At 39.3% G+C, this 16184-nt stretch overlaps 1 protein-coding gene across 2 annotated transcripts in view; it reads left to right on the top strand.

Annotated features, from left to right (window-relative positions):
• The window catches only part of LOC307031864 (RAS guanyl-releasing protein 2-like), a 31785-nt gene extending 29192 nt beyond the window's left edge, over positions 1 to 2593 (top strand). For both annotated transcript variants that reach the window (XM_079669362.1, XM_079669361.1), the window contains exon 17: positions 1108 to 2593. The gene's annotated coding sequence lies outside the window, so the exon portion shown is untranslated. The remainder of the gene's footprint in view (positions 1 to 1107) is intronic.
• Positions 2594 to 16184: the final 13591 nt, after the last annotated feature.

Here is a 16184-nt window from a genome sequence, read left to right as displayed (position 1 = left end):
AAAATATTTTGCATGGAGAAAAATGTGATCATCAATCACATTTTATGAACATCTGCTTTTTGATTGCCGAGCATGACTGTGAATAATAATCATATAAGAATAATAATGCAGCACAAAATAGAAAAATAGACAGACTGAGCACATACAGGGAGAAAATGCCTTAATTAAGGTACAATAAGTGGGAGAATAAAACAAACTTGAAACAATATGATCAAATAAAATGTAAAAAATAACATATTACCCAACATGCATCCTACATGCATAAAATAAATCAATGCATAATAAAACATGCATTTTATAGTTTGGATATAGGTTTAACAGAAGGTGGTTATTCCTGGCAAGAAAGAAAATAAATGTAGTCCTGGAATTGTTCACCAATTCTTAATTTATTTTAATGAATCCATCAATAAAGGGAAGCTGAGCAGGAAATACCTGAATGTCATCCTCTGACATGTTTTGCATGGGACCCATTAAGACACGGCAAAGCCTTCTTATAACCTTTCAGCAAAGTTTGCCAATCTGGTTAAATAGAGGTTTGAAATGAAATGAAATGAAATGAAATGCATATGAATATGAGTTGTGAGAAGTTTAATAAAAGAAAAATTCTCACATTGCTGTATTTGAATAATTTGTAAAGGCCTACAGATGAGAAATGAATCAGTATTTAACCATAAAAAAAGGCAATGGAATTGGGAGTTAACCTGGGAAAATGTTCTTCTTTCTTGTCGTCATTTGTCTTCATAATGAAGAACTATCTTTACGTCGTCATTATTAATACAAATATGTTGGCACATGGCACAAAACAGGCATACCAGATCAACATAGACCCCGGACGCTACATTAGCAATTAGTTTGTTGCAATTTGATCATGCATAAATATTTGTTTATAATATAACAAAAAGGTATAGAAACTGTATTTTGACACAGGCACTTGCACAGATTGTAATCACCACTTTAAGGCACGTTTGAATTAAGATTACACAGTGACTCAGGGCTCTGTGCGACACAGTGCCGGTGTTTTTGTCATGCTTTCATTCCTGGATGTATTAGTCATTGTCTCCCAATCCATGCAGGAGCCATGGACTGAAGTTTGATTTTGTCCAACAGGCCAGTCTGCAGCTCTCTATTTTAGAATCCCTCCTACGGCTGGTGTGCTGGAAGCTAAATCAGCGTCTGTGGGGCCCTGACACAGAATGTGCTACAGTATGTCAGTTTTACAGCCCTCAAACTGAAGAGAAATGCACTGAACACAAGCCAGGATCCCTCCATGCTGCCACACAGTGGACACATCCTGCAACAGCACCCCCACCCAACTTACATGAATGTGAAGACCAATGTGAATGGAATGTCTTTGTATGAAAATAAATGTACAATCTCTGCATTATGATTCTGTATTGGCCAAAAGTGTTACTGTTAAACTTACTATATATATTAAAAAATATCCACAAAATTGTATTTTCTTCGTGGAATGCTAAAGTCAGTGGAGTTTATAATTTCATTGCACAATCGAAATGGCTGTCTACATTTTTATTTTCTGTAAAAAAAAAAACATATAAGAGGTGCTGTTCTCGCCAAGAATGTAAACCAGACAGCTTCTGTCTTCTTTGCCTGAGAAGCTTTTTATTGTACATCATGTTATTTTGAAACACATTTCAATGGACCAATAATAATAGGACCCATTTTGATGTCAGATATAATATTGTTGATTCGTGGTGCCCGTCTGAAGCATGATGACAAAAGCAAACCATTTTTCCGAGCGCTGAAATGACTGCGTGGACAGTTATGATTAGAAAGGACTTTGATCAATGTTATATTTTTGTCATGTTTACCGGAATATCAGTAACTGTCCTGTAGTTATTGCTGTGGTGTTGTTCTCAGTATACAGTCCTGTCTTGTACCAGTGCATTGATAGATGATCCATCCTCTTGCTGTGCTGTGAATGTAGCACACACAGTAAAACGCTGCTGTCAGATAAAGATCTCATTTTCCCAGAGACTGTATGCTGACAGCGGAGAGTAAAAGCCTGGCTAACGTTAAATCAGTTTTTGTTCCCGCTTCTTAGACTGTCAGTGAAAACAAAAGAATCAGAAGAATAATACCAACATTGGAGTAATGAATCTCGTCATCTGACAGCAGCGTATAAATATTATATTATTTCCCTGAGAATCTGCTTTGATGCAAGTTGTATTTTGCTGTTTTTATCCTGCATGCTTCTCCTTTCATGGCTCTATTCTCTGACCAGACATCTCTATTACTGAGGATCTTCTTTATTTTTAATGTAGCATGCCAAGTCATCATTTATTTAGGAAACATGAAGTGTTGAAATTCCAACAGAAGAAATGTTTCTTTTGCTTTGTGCCTGTGGAAAAATGAGTTCAGACTTTAAGAGCCTACTGTTAAGCACTGCTTGGTTTTTGAATGAGAATCCTCACATTGCTGGTATTTATTTTTCTGTATAAATAGCTAAATAGCTGCCGGTTCTATTCTGACGAATGATGTTTGTTGTCATTCTGTGAATGCATTTTTCAGACTGATGTCATGCTACTCCTTGTGGTCGATTCCCCAGTATTAAAAGAAGCAGGCATCACTCTAATATGTGTTCTCATTCAGAAAAGGGTTTTGTCTCTATGAAATTCAACACTTTTGTCTATCTAAGGTTTTTATTCACTTTGATGATCCTCCACTTTCATTTGCACAGAGGATATTTTCAGCTTTTAGCGGCTGCTTTGATCTGAAAATACATCCTAATCTACTTCCTTGAATGTCAGTTAATTCTTGTAATCCCAGGTGGAAACTGGCTTTTTTTTATGTTTTAACTTGAATAATTTAAGTGGAAGAATTAAAACCTGGGTTGGGAAAACTTAAGTTATTAAAACTTTTTTTAAACCTAAAGAACACACACAAAAGAAAAATCGAAGCTATTTTTCTCTGTTCCTGAAAAGGCTTAGATTAGAGGCACGCTAAACAGTGGTAATGTAATGCTGTGTAGGCTGAATCTTTCCCTGCATTGGAAGCACAATTCAAAATAGTTCAGTTGAATAAAACATTAGGCATCCAACTCTGAGGCAGGTGCCAGATGATTAGGGAGGCCATTTTTTCTTATTTACATAAAATAGCCTATTAGAATTTGACCAAAATAGCCCACAGCACATTGTTACTTATTAATGCAACTATAATTTCACAGAGCTGGGAAGTAGTGGAGTACAAATACTTTGTTACTTAAGTACATTTTTCTGGTATCAGTACTTTACTCAACTACTTATTCTTCTGACGACTTTTTAGTTTGACTTCTTACATTTTGAACACAAATACCTGTACTTTCTACTTTTTACATTTTCCAAACAGACTGGTTCCTTTAGTTCGAATGTGTGTTTGGTGGCGTGATCATTATTATTTAGAGTCATTGCGTGCCTATTGATTTGAACACGATCCGTGTATCCATCATTTCCTGGTCTTCTCTAAAGAAGAGGGACCAATGAAAACGTTGTCATGTTGCCGTTGTTCAGCATGGAAACATTCATTAGTTAACAATGACATTATTGTTCTATCAATATAAAGGGAGGTCAGGTACTCTTTAAAACAGCTGCTAGTTATGGGTACTTTTTAGTTAAGTACATTTCAAAGCCTCTGCTTCTTTACTTTTACTTGAGTAAAGAAGTTTAGACAGTACTTCTACTTTTACCAGAGTATTTTTAAACATGAGTATCTGTACTTCTACTTGAGTACAGGATGTGTGTACTTTTGCCTCTCTGTCAGTTCATAACCCCACCCTTACTAACAGGAGAGTTTAGCAGCAATTGTAACATCTCTAGCCGCAGCCCCTCCCAAAACACACTCATTCCAGATGTTGAAATCTATTCTGTAACTGCCACTACACGCTTACACCATCCTCCACAAGACCACGATCCATTGTCCTCTGACTGTGTCTTATAGACATTAATAACCAGCCCTGAATTAGCCTTGCAGTTGGTGTCACATCTAATTACTATCAGAGATGAAGATAGTGTGGGCCTCTGATCGCCTGGCTCTCTGCGGCTGAATGGGAGGACATCGACCCAGACTTTCAATATGCTTATATCTCATCCAGTGCTATGAAAACTCTAAATGCTCTCATGTGTCGGTCAACAATGAGCTGATAGTGATGTGTTCACAACTTGGATTATCGATCTTGGTTAGATGCATTAAGGGTTAACTGTGTGAGTGTGCAACTGTGATTCATTCATTTCTTGGAGCTGCCTTTTTAAAGCAATATCAGGTCAATCATTGATAAATGGATGTGAAAAAAACACATGTACATTCAAATGAAGATATAGATACAAAGAAAGCATACAGCCTCAACACAGAGAAGATAATTCAGGGCTAACAAAGGATTTGTTTTCTATCAGTGTATTTCTCCACATGCAATGAAGTCAAGATGTCCAGATTTGTGTCTTTACCTCAATAGCGGTTGATACAGGGGAGACAAAAAGAAGCCATGTCGTAAACCTGACACTTCAACACAATATCCTCTTTGAAATATCACCCTCATCTCTCCTCTGCCACATTTTCCTCTAAAGCCTGTTGGATAGCGCCTCAAAGTGTGTGTGCCGCCATTGCTCCTACTGCATTGCAAGTCTCTTTTGGCCCGGTGATTGATTCCTCCCATTCAGCTATAGAAAAACCCTTTCTCGCAGCACGGTCATTTTGCAGGGCAGCCTTTGTGATATTGATCTGAGAAAGTCTGAAATGAGGGGAATTGAATAGCACTGCAGCTAATTACATATAGTCATGAGGACAGGAGAGAAATTACCTGGTGCATTGTTAGCAGCCTCACTCCGCGACCTTGATTGCAGGGAAAGGAAAGGCGTGTGTTGGTTGAGATGCAAACGTGTTACAAGTGTTAGGGAATAATTTGGTTAGGTATTCAACCTTCGACCCAGTTCATAGTTTTCTCTCTTTGCTGTCTCTTTTCTCATGGCATACAGCTGCAAGAAAAAGTATGTGAACCCTTTGGAATTACCTGGATCTTTGCATAAATTGGTCATAAAATGGAGGAAGCCACGGCTGTCCAAAAAAAAAATTCCTGCACGTTTGAAGTTTGCAAAAGAGCACCTGGATGCACTACTGGCAAAATATTCTGTAGACAGATGAAACCAAAGCTGAGTTGTTTGGAAGGAATACACAACGCTATGTGTGGAGAAAAAAAGGCACAGCACACCAACATCAAAACCTCATCCCAACTGTGAAGTATGGTGGAGGGAGCATCATGGTTTGGGGCTGCTTTGCTGCCTCAGGGCCTGGACAGATTGCCATCATCGACGGGAAAATGAATTCTCAAGTTTATCAAGACATTTTGCTGGAGAACTTAAGGCCATCTTTCCACAAATTGAAGCTCAACAGAAGATGGGTGATGCAACAGGACAACGACCCAAGGCACAGAAGTAAATCAACAACAGAATGGCTTCAACAGAAGAAAATACGCCTTCTGGAGTGGCCCAGTCAGAGTCCTGACCTCAACCCAATTGAGATGCTGTGGCATGACCTCAAGAGAGCGATTCACACCTGACATCCCAAGAATATTGCTGAACTGAAACAGTTTTGTAAAGAGGAATGGTCCAAAATTCCTCCTGACCGTTGTGCAGGTCTGATATGCAACTATAGGAAACGTTTGGTTGAGGTTATTGCTGCCAAAGGAGGGTCAACCAGTTATTAAATCCAAGGGTTCACATACTTTTTCCACCCTGCACTGTGAATGTTTACATGGTGTGTTCAATAAAAATAAAAAACATATAATTGTTTGTGTGGTTTTAGCTTAAGCAGACTGTGTTTGTCTATTGTTGTGACTTAGATGAAGATCAGAACACATTTTATGACCAATTTATGCAGAAATCCAGGTAGTTCCAAAGGGTTCACATACTTTTTCTTGCAACTGTAGGTCTACATAGCATGGCATAATTGTTTAGTCTCACTGATGAAGAATGTTGATTATTACACTGCGACTAGTTAAAACCTCGAGCTTCAGGAAGAGTTCTTCAGAATTGGGTTGGCAACCGCTGTGTCAACTCGTGACATACCACCTGTCAATTCTCCGGCCCTAACTCCAAATAATAACTAATAAACCACCAGTGTTTGCCATCAAAGCTCCAGCTCCCCTCGTGTCTCTCTGATTCCTGTTTCCAATTGCTTCATAAGTTTCCCCCATAACAAGTCCTCTGCAATTGGACAGAGATTGGAATGTGCATCATGTGGATAGATTATAAAGAGGGCTATTATCCGCTTGGGGAAATTAATGTGTTAATAGCAGCAACAGGAGGCACACAGGGTAAACATTAAGATAAAAATAGAATACAAATTAAAATAATAGTACAGCAACAATAAAGTGATACAGTAACTATTAAAACAAGATATCACAGTAAAAAGTTGTGCATTTGTATGAACATGTTAAAGTGTGCAGATGAGAGTGCAGGTTAAAGGTCACCTATTATGCAAAATCCACTTCTTCATGTCTCTTCTACATCAAAATGTGTCCTCTCTGTGTAAAGAGATTCTGAAAGCTACAGGAAAAAAGATTAGCTCACTTTTTGTCCTGATCCATTTATATAAAAACCTGTCTGAAAATGAGCTGATCAGATTTTGGCCACTTTATGATGTCATAACGTTTTTTTGGCTTGTGTAACCATTAGCCAATCACCAACCAAGGTAGCTTGTGATTGTGGTGCCTGATGGCTACAGGCACAAAGGACGGATTTGAGTCAGAAATGAGCAGCTATAGATACACATTAAAAGTTACCATGCCACAATGAGTAACTAACTACATGCAGTATTGATTTGTTTGAGCAGCAGACCACGTTTAGATTTCCTCTTGTAAGACTAATGAACAGATTATTGATTTGATGTCCGCTCATCAAAAACTGGGACCTCAGCCAAGCTCTGCTATGATTTGACGTCTGCTCATGTTTTTTGAACCAAACCCTGACACCTACATCTGCAGTGCTGTCCCCTCGTGGAGCTGACTGTGAGCATCTGGAGCTGTTAACCTCAGCCAGAGAGGGGTCATGGGTGTTATTTACCACATGGTGGCAATGTTGAGCCTCTAAACGGTGTGTGCGTGCAGAGGAAGGATCCCTACCACTACCAGGAAGGTGGGAACACTGCCAGTCATGTGGCAAAACACAGAGCCCCCTGTCAGGGTTTATGGTGAATCACAATGGTGAATCACAATGCAGCATCACAATGCATATAACAGCACTACATTCCTCGTTTATGTTCCTTCCCATAAAATCAAAACTATGGATATACGCAAGCAGATACACACTGTAAATCAAATGAAATGTTTCTTCATGCTTTTTCTTTTCATAAGCTGACAGTTCTCATATATTCTTTAGCCCACACTAAAGAGAAACAAACCCTCCGTTATCATTGCAGCTACAACACTTCACCGTTGTGTTATTATAGTGTTTCGTCAGTTTCTTTGACACCCCTAATTGAAAGTCATTTTTTAAATTCTAACAGCAACTTGATGGCAAGTAAAACAAATCAAATAGGCTCCAGTGAAAGTGCCTCTAGCATTAAAACGCTGCCTATCTTGCTTTGTCCACATTTAAGAAGCAGCTCGGCAAACAGTGATTCACAAAGGAGGCTCCATGAAGCGGCTGCAGCGCTTTAATTGCATTAAGCCCATTGCTGACTCCAGTGAAGCACCCAGCACTAGAGGGTTGGAATCCTCATTAGACAAGAATCAGTTATGAATGATGAATATTGCTTTAAGAAAATGTTACTTATGCCAAAGAATCCCAGTGGGATGTGGCCTGGACTTGTTAGCTCTACTGTGAAATGCTAAAAAATGTAAGAAGCACTTGTATAAGTGTACTGTAATACTACGCTTTTAAATGACTTCCAGAATTAAAAGGTAAGAGGACACAGTAACCAATGCTATATGCAGCTACATCACTTCCTTGCATTCTGTGAAGCTTACGCAGAATCGGGGGTACACCTCAGCAGCAGGCAAGTGTGTTTTGACTGATGGACCCTACAGATTGTATCTCGTGACCCTCACACTTATCTTTGAACAACCTGCGCGGCCAGATCGTCACCGCTGTCAGACGTACCCAGTAGCAAAAACAGAACAACAATAACAACAAGCTTATCCCTGTGCTTACTCTGAAGTCATTTTACCGTTCCCTCCTGTGGTTATTTAAAGATTTAAACCAGGGCTTTATGCATACAACATACCTACTTTGAGATATGCATGAAAGCACAGGTATGATGGGATATGAAATGCATGCATAAATGACTGCAGTTCACAGCTTTCTCTAAACGCAGGCACTGGAAGGTGAGCACTGAATGCCTCACATAGACTTTTTACTTTCTAGAAATCCTCGATAAGCCTTTGAATTTGAGAATTTTGTAACATTGTGTCCTTCATTCATCTGTTCAATGTTGCTCATATGTGTAGTGGAGGTTAAACTGTTAATATTTGACAGAGGACAAAATTAGTTTTTACAATTTACAACCCGGTGTTGCTTCTGACCTCATGTTATGTTTGAATACAACTGTGAAAAACAACTAATAACAAATGGCAAATAAAGGATTATGAAGCAATATTAGCCATCCCTTTGGCGTTCTTCAAATACGTATTACGTGCTTATTTTACAACTCAAGCTCATAGTGGGACTTTACTGGTCAACTACATTTGGAACACAAATATGTAAATCTCAGATCAGCTGCTGTAAAACATGCCTACTGTGGTGGTCAAAACCAATAACCTCATTACATATAACTAAGTGGAAATTAAATTGAATACTGAATTGTTGGTTTCAAATAATACGCAGTGTATATTATTCTCTTGTGAACTCCCAAGTATACAGCATGAAATCTAAATTGATCAACCCTGCCTCGTTTTGCTTTGGAACAAAAAGCAAAAGAAAACAAACATCTGTAACTAAATAATATCTCTGAATATGTTATATTGTCCTAAACCTTCTGGCCAAAGTTTAGCCACATGATCATCTTTGTACATGGTGGCCAAACCCCAAAAACCTGGAAGCCATCAAACTGGAAAAGGTACCATTAGACCAGAAAGCCTTCAGTGTGTCCTGGAAGAAATGTCGATAAGATTTTCTGGGCAACATAGAGAAATAATTTTCTTTTTGGCCAGACTGACCGAGGTGGAATAAAAAACACTTTAGAATATCCTGACCTAACTCCCTCGTACACTCGGAGAGGGAAGCAGGACTGGAGGTCTCACCCGTCTACCCGGCAGAGGTCAATGAGGTAGTTACAAATTATTACAAATTATTGCAGAGGCAAAGGGAAAATGTTAGACGGCATGTGGACACTGCTGGGCTCTCTTGTTTTCTAGGTTGCAGACTAGGACACTGCCCATTGGTCAGTGGTGACAGAAAGAATGAGATTAGGAATCAAGGGGTCGAAACAGGCTTTCTCTACAGGGCAAATACTGGGAGAAACCTACTGGGAGAAGCACACAGGGGGGATAATGTATCCTCCCTGGATTGGAAACCCCTTGGGATGCCCCAGAATCCTTTGGCTACCTTGCTAAACCTGGCCCTGGACCAGATTAAAGATAGAACGGGGTAGAGGGGATTTAGTCAGTCCCCTCCAGTGATTTGTAAATAATTGTCCTACTATGCAAAGATGTCTGCCAACCTTTTTTTGTGCTGGAGACAAGGCATCTTCTCCTTCATTCGTCTGTGGCAAACACAGCCTTTCTGCCTAAGGGTTGCTTTGTCTCAGTCTGTTCAGTTACATAACCCACCTTGACAATGGGCACCGAATGACAAAGCAATGGCATCATAATGCCTCAATTTTGAGGAGGGAGCTATCATAAGTCATTTACAGATACTCTCTCTTCTCTTCTGTTTCCCCCTCTGATTCAATCAAGCGTATGACATATAATCAGAGGCAAGACAAGAGAGGAATGGAAAAAGAAATAAGAAGACAATGGAGTGGCAACAGGCTATACCAGGAGAGAGCATTATCTGAGGGCAATTACGCGGGGGTTATGAGGCTCTCAGAGGCATACAAAAAGAAGTCAAAGAAAGATGTTTATATTGTCACTGTGGTCAGAAGAGGATGCTAAGATTTTACAAGCTCATAAGAGAGAATGACTGGCCGAAACCTTTTAGGATTTTATGAGAAAAATGCCTGGGAGGCATGTAAAACCTACCTTTATTAAAGACCACTTAAGCTGCCTTTATGATGCCTAACAGCACTTGCTGATGGTTATAGGCATAGCTTTGCTTCATGCTGGTGTATGAGGTTTGTGGTTTATGGGTGGCTTCAGAGTGGGGAAGCTTGTCACTGTTCATGCAAGTAAGACCAATAATTTAGAAAGTGGGGATACATCAAGAAGTTTATAGCTATTGGCTGCCTTTGGCTAATATGTTGTTGAATACTCCAAACATGTAGCAGGGAGGTAAACACCCCGCAGAGCTTATCATGCTATCATACAGTAAACATACACATTTACACGTAAAGGCAGTTCTCTTGCACCTGATTTAAAGGTGTCTTATCATGCAACATTTGTATGTCTTTTATACGTAAAGATGTGTCCCCGGTGTGTCAGGGATCTCACAAAGTTTCAGGCAACAAAACCCTGTCTCTTTTCCTCCGTACCCAAATCTCTAAAAACTGGGTTTTTTAGAGATCCAGATTTGCTGCCGATATGACGTAATATCGGAAATGTGGTCTGGCTTTACACCCACGGCCCTATCAGAAACGTTGCTATCAGAGACAATGGGCAACGTTTTTGAAGTAATATGTGACCCGCTCTGTCGAAATCAGTCGGAAGTGGCAACGGCTCATTTAAAAATAAACATGGATTTGCGTAAAAAAAAAAGTTTGGGTGTTTTTTTTAATTTTAAATAAACAAAGTCTTGGCTTTCAGAATATGAAACTTTTATTTCCAAAATCACACGATAAATACATTTTTGAAGCTTGTAAAGGGAAGATGACAGGCACCTCTCACTCGCCACTCTGCTTATCAACAGCGCCGCTCCCCCTCCCTCCGGCTGAAATTATGAATGTAAGGCGTATAGTAATCATAGATAACACGGCAGGGTCCGTTATAGTTTGTTTTCATCTGATTTCAAACAAATAAAGTTTTGGCTTTCAGAATATTAAACTTGTTTCGGCTAATTCAGATGATAAATACAACTTTGAAGCTTGTATAACGGCATAATTACAAACGGAGTAACTTAACGTCACAGCAGGCATAACAACAGCCGGTGTTTCTCGTGAGTATTCTCCTTACTGTCGATTGATTTTACAGTGATATCTGCCCTTCTCATCAACTCAAAAACACCAGATTATCCTTGTTAATTACACAACATTGATTGGTTTAAATTGTGTAAAATGCTTTTGTATTTTTCCCCTTCGATTCGGAGAGACAAATATTTTTTCTGAGTTTAGGATGGCACTACCCATAATCCTCAGCTATCGTTTAGGACTACACCATGCGCTTTGCTTTACAAACCCTGTGATTAGTCCTCAAGCTCTGTGATTGGATGTCGGAGTGGCAGTGCGCAAAGTTAACGCCGAGCGTCAAACAGCACTTTGAAATGGAATGAAACCCATCGACGGCACACTATCCAAAACAGGACTCGAACGTGTCCTTGTAGTAGTTGGTCTTATGTCCGTGACCCCTCCTGTTGTTAATTGATAAGCCTTGAAACATGCACTTGTCAAGGTTCAGAGGCTAATTTTGCAAATATGGCAGTAGCCATCGATCATCTTAAGATAAGATAAGATATACTTTATTGATCCCAAGTTGGGAAATGTTTTTGTTAGAGCAGCATGTAAAACATGCAATTTATTGTTACTTTGTAATTATGTAGGCATTTTGTTGGCACTTGTCCCTATAGCATGTTTTAAATTGAAGTTGTCTGAAGTCCTTAACACCAGCTGCTCTTGCAGTAATAAGTAGTGTACCTTTCTTACTGTCCTAATATGCACAATGTAGTGACTGCTTTTTTGTCTTTTGTTCTCTTAGTTATGTTCTCTGTATTTTATTTGTTTGTGATATGTGTAACGTTGCTGCCTTCTTGGCCAGGTCAGCATTGAAGATGAGATTGTATCTCAATGCTTTTACCCGGTTAAATAAAGGTTAAATAAAAATTCTACTCAAGGTTCAAGGCTTTTATTGGTCATGCGTGCATAGCTACAGTGTAGTTATGATGACGATGAAAATCTTAGGTCACAGGTTCCTCCAACAGTGCAACACAATATAATAGATACACAGAAAGAATTGTGCAAGTAAATACAAAAAGAAAAATAGTAAAATAGTGAATAACATTCTATACAAGTGATTGGAATATGATATATTCGATAAATAATTTCGAAACAGCAGCCAGATTAATGTTGTGGATGTTGTTTCAAAAGTTCAGGTGTTTAATAGTCTTCTGGCCTGTGGGATGAAACTATCCCTGAGGTGGTGTTTAAACGTGAACAAAACAAGTTGTATCTGCTACTTTTCTCTCGCGTATAGCCCGTTTGTTCACATGAGGCCGTAACGGAACCGCGGAAACGGACCCCGCATATCGCACTATACGATCACAGGGTTGCCAACTTTGGGTACCTGGCTGGAGTGAGATTTTGATATCATGGGTTTAATTACACATATGCACACTAAATGACTGCTATTGTGTCAGTAGCCGGACCTTAGCATATATAAAGGATATATATACAATATATACAAATACAGAATATTGGACACAGACTATAAAGGGCACACAGTTTCATTCACTAATGAAAGTCAAACACATGTTTGTTTCCACTGTTTTATTGTGTGCCTGTCGCGATAAGCAAATAATTGACTTATTGTACGATAAATAAAAATGAACTCGATACATTGCCATTTACATGAGGATGTGACTAGCAGTTTGAAAGGATGTACTTGAATTATTATTATTATTATATATTATCATTATGTCAGTGGACTAAAATGGTCATACAACGGTGCCGACAATATTATCGTTTATCGCAATCATTTCTGTGAGAGGTCTCTCTCTCTCTCTCTCTCTCTCTCTCTCTCTCTCTCTCTCTCTCTCTCTCTCTCTCTCTCTCTCTCTCTGTTCCCCCCTCCATTTTTCTTTCGCTCTCCAACGACTCTCATAGCCTCGCCTTTAATTGCTTTGAAGCCGAGCGCCCACCTCAGGGATCTCAACAGGATGTTTTACAGAGGTTTGGGGAGACTGACTATTAATAAATAATACCTTCCTATCCTCTTTCGTTCTTCACCTCCATTTCCACACTCCAGTGAGATGACGAGGAGAAAAGCGGAGAGGTAACAACAGATTTTGGTCACCTACGATGCTCTCCTGCGGAAGGTCAGGCAGCGATTCACGACAGGTTATGCAATTACAGACATTTTTTACCAGCTGCCACACTGTCAATAGAACAGTTTAACAGCATTAGCCAGGATACACATAATAATGAAATCCCTCCTTATCAGGTGTATTATTTTAAAGGACTGTGCCCTTCATATTTCACATCATAAAGACAAGGTTATTGTTTTTTACTTTGTGCCTCCGGTTTAAAGATATCTGAGCTGTAAGGGAGAAAGTCATAATTACATCAGCTTGAAATGAAAATAATATTTCTTATCATTCCAAATGTAATTGGCATCACCTCAAGAAAAAAACAAATCAATTGTTTTTTACGCGTCATGCTCTTTATTCCTCCTTACAGGGCTATCTTACCATTCAAAGCTTGGTGTTTTTGCTTTGTTGTTATGCTGCGAGGCACGGCTTTACACTGAGGCTTTATAAGTGTGTTATTGTTTCTTCCATGGCTGTGTTGACCTTCTAACAGAGCTAAACGTTCAGGAAACAATGGTTCCCAAATGCCATTGCTAAAAGCCTGCCCTTCCATATTGTCATTTGCTTTCACCCAAAGGATAAGACTTCATCTAACTCTCTAAGTAAACATCCACTTTTCACAATCTCATATCTACACGTTTTTTAGTCATTTCTTCTCTGCATGCCAGTGGAAAAACAGGATTCATTATTTACAAATGAGTGAAGAGCTCAAACTTCAGCTGTACTTGTGTAGATTGTATGTGATGGGCTAAGGGGCGGGACACCTCTAAGAGCTTGACCAATCACAACAGAGCTGGCCAGCTAACCAATCAGAGCAGACTGGGTTCTGGTTTCAGACAGAGGGTGAACAGAGGTGCTGCAAGACAGGCAGTATGAGGGGAAAAAATAGATTTTTGAACATTAAAGCATGGAGACATGTCAGAGACACTACTGTACATACAAATATGAACCTGAAAATGTAACGCAATAAATAAGAACAATTGATGAGTGACACAATAATGAGTACTCTCTCTACAGTGTAAAGGCAGCACATCTACCTAAACAAATATTAATCCAAGGCATGCATTCTTTATTTAAGAATACATGCTTTTATCTAAAGTAACCAGTTCAAGTGCAATAAACCATGAAGATGTATTCACCTCTAATTGCAAGCCCAAAATATTTATATATGGCATAAGAAATAATTACACAAAGAACTAATATGAAGCATGTTGAGGGAAAGTAGGAGCCCTTAACAAATGAGATTACAACCGTTAAAATAGAAAATAACTGCTGTCAAGCTAAATCTCACAAGTTTTCACCATCAAGGATATTTAAAATGTTCCTGCAAGAGACTTTCCATAATGGCCTGCCCTGTCTACCCTGTGTGGGTATGTGGGATTATGTTCTTTAATGAAGATGTATCTGAACCACAGGAGCACCACCTTGAATGTACAGACCTGTCCCCTGCTTTAGTTCCCCTCCCCAGGCTGTGTAACTAATTAGAAGCTGCAATGCATCATGATGGAAAGGGGAGATATTGAAGTTTAAAAAGGAAGAGGGGATGTGAGATTGATCCGCTCCTAAATGATAGAGGAATTGATCGCGGCCGAATGTGGCGGAGGGAGAGGAGCGATATCATTCCCCTAATGAGGAAGGATAGCCATTAGTGACAGAGTTAACAGATATGTGGGCAATCTCTCACGCTGATTAAAAAGGCTTATGAGCGCCATGACGCTTTTGTCCTCCACATTCAGCGGAAACAAAGGGGGGAGGGATGGATGCTGGGAAACAGTGACCAGCAGCAGATTCTAATTCTAAAACCAATCCGATGGGATTCTACATGCACACATAGTGCTCTCTGATTTGACTGTAGCTGATGATCATTATGTAAAAAGTAATAGCAATACCTGCTGAGCTCTAATGGAAAAACTGCAACACCTGGGGTCATTCACAATTATTGATCCAATGTACTGCTTCTCCTATCCAGACACTCTGAAAGTGATGGAACAAATTAACCATGATGACAACAAAAAACTGGCGAGCTTGTATAATGCCTATGTTGCAAACGTTTTTTCTTTTTACCTCAAACTCATTTTCTAAAATCTATATTTCATGTTAACCTCTTTTCCCCGTCTGGTTCAAAAACGCTCCTCTCTTATTCTCGCGGGGTATTTCTTTGCACAGCAGTGCTCTTTGGCCAGAGATTGTTTTTAGTTTTACTACATTTTTCAAAGAGGAGCACAGATGGATGACGCAAGTTAATGACATGGCTCTGCCTACATCTATTTTTTTTCTATTTGGCATTCTTTGCACCATCTGACATAGCCTTAAAATTACATTCAATCTTGACCCAGATTGTGACTTTAGCAGAATATGACGCAGAATTATACACATTATTGTTTGTTAATGGGGACATGGTAGTTTAATGTTGCGTCACAGCCATTTTCATCCCAACACAATTTCTTACAATTCATTTAAATGGTTTTGAATAGTGTGATGGGCCACAAATGCTCTCCCAAAAGATTTTAATTATTGCATTATTCTTCGGCTGAATTTCATTTGAAGAAAATGTGTGTACAAAGGCTAATAAATCATGTACAGTCCACTTTGGGTAGCAATAACCCTATGTTTACAAAACGGCCTCTTACTGTTTGTACTGTTTTCCACGGACACTATCATATCCCTTTTCTAACATCCCTTTGTTGTGAGCTGTATCTTGCCTGACAACCCACTAGAGCAACATACTTCTCTAGTCTCAGTAATGTGTGAAAAGGTTGTTGGCAGGACACTATTTTCACATATATCCATACTCACACTTGGATACACACACTGATGCCCTTTCTAATGTCCCCATGCCAGAATGGAGCTTAAAGCCTCCTGCTGTTT

Source organism: Notothenia rossii, assembly GCF_949606895.1.
Source record: "Notothenia rossii genome assembly, chromosome: 3".
Classification (NCBI taxonomy): domain Eukaryota; kingdom Metazoa; phylum Chordata; class Actinopteri; order Perciformes; family Nototheniidae; genus Notothenia; species Notothenia rossii.
The sequence above is the reverse complement of the archived record's forward strand: the minus strand, read 5'-3'. Positions and strand labels throughout refer to the sequence as shown.